Genomic DNA, 1243 nt, shown 5'->3' with positions numbered 1-1243 from the left:
TCTAGTGTGCTCAATATTAGCAGAAACGACATAACTCTCTGAGTGTACCTAAAATTATAAAAATTATGTGTACACCATACATGTAATAGCAGCTAGCTAAAATGTAATTAACATATCCCCTCTTTTTAACTCCCAGAAGGATATTCTATACCTGCCAATTGCCAACTTAGGCTGGTGCAATAACAACTCAAGTAGTAAATTGCCTGATAAAATTATTTACAATTTATGACTGAACAACTGCACTTGGAGAATAATCACCTTAATAATAATCCAGGATTAGTAGCAGACCATAACAACCTGAAGAGAGATAAAGGAGGAGAAAAATAGAAGGAAAGAAATAAAAAAAGACAATAAAGGGAGAATGAAAAGAGAAAGTTGAGGGAATTAAGAAATAAAGAGAAAGAGAACGAGACAAATAGTGAATGCACATAATCATATACTGTACATGTAATGCACAAAGGGAAGACTGTCATAGTTTTACTAACCACACAGAGCACCATATATATCAATCAACCATGTTCAATCAGTATCTTCTTAGTCCTCTTTCATGAGTCATGAGCATTATTAGACAATGCTCTATTGTGAGCAGTCATGAGGGCATACATTCATTTACTATACTGTACATGTATGTTATGGAAACAATACTCTATTCTAATAGCAACAGTATCACAGTTATAATTATATGCTACCAAATCACGCTATTTTATTGCATGTGTTCACACAATCCAGCAGCTGCATTGTATTTATCATTCATTAATGGAAATATCTGTTTCATATTGATTTTCTTTTTGAATATGTAATGGTTTCCTGTCCTTTAGTGTACACAAGACCATACCATTTGTTTTAATTAAAAACATATTTGTAATCACTGTATAATAGTAATCCATGCCATGCCACATGAAATGCATGTACTATATTCTATTTATCTATTGCATGTAAGAATAATACTCCATTTCTTTATATACCATTGTTAATATAATAAAATATAATAAAAGAAATTATCACTAATGCAATGTATATACATTTACTTTTGAAGATGATCAAGTGTTTTGATTACTGTAAACCTAGAAAAAATAGCGTTCCATTAATCATAACAAATTTAACATCAGCCACTTATTCGTTAAAGTTAGTGGTCGTTAATGTGCTACGTTATGCGCATGCGCACGAAAGAGCAAGTAATGTCTCTTCATCGTTGGCTGGTTGGTTCTAACAAGCATGGTCAAAGTTCCTACTTGCCTCCTGC

This window comes from Amphimedon queenslandica, unplaced genomic scaffold, assembly GCF_000090795.2.
Source record: "Amphimedon queenslandica unplaced genomic scaffold, v1.1 AMPQUscaffold_9617, whole genome shotgun sequence".
Lineage (NCBI taxonomy): Eukaryota > Metazoa > Porifera > Demospongiae > Haplosclerida > Niphatidae > Amphimedon > Amphimedon queenslandica.
This window is presented reverse-complemented; position numbering follows the sequence as displayed.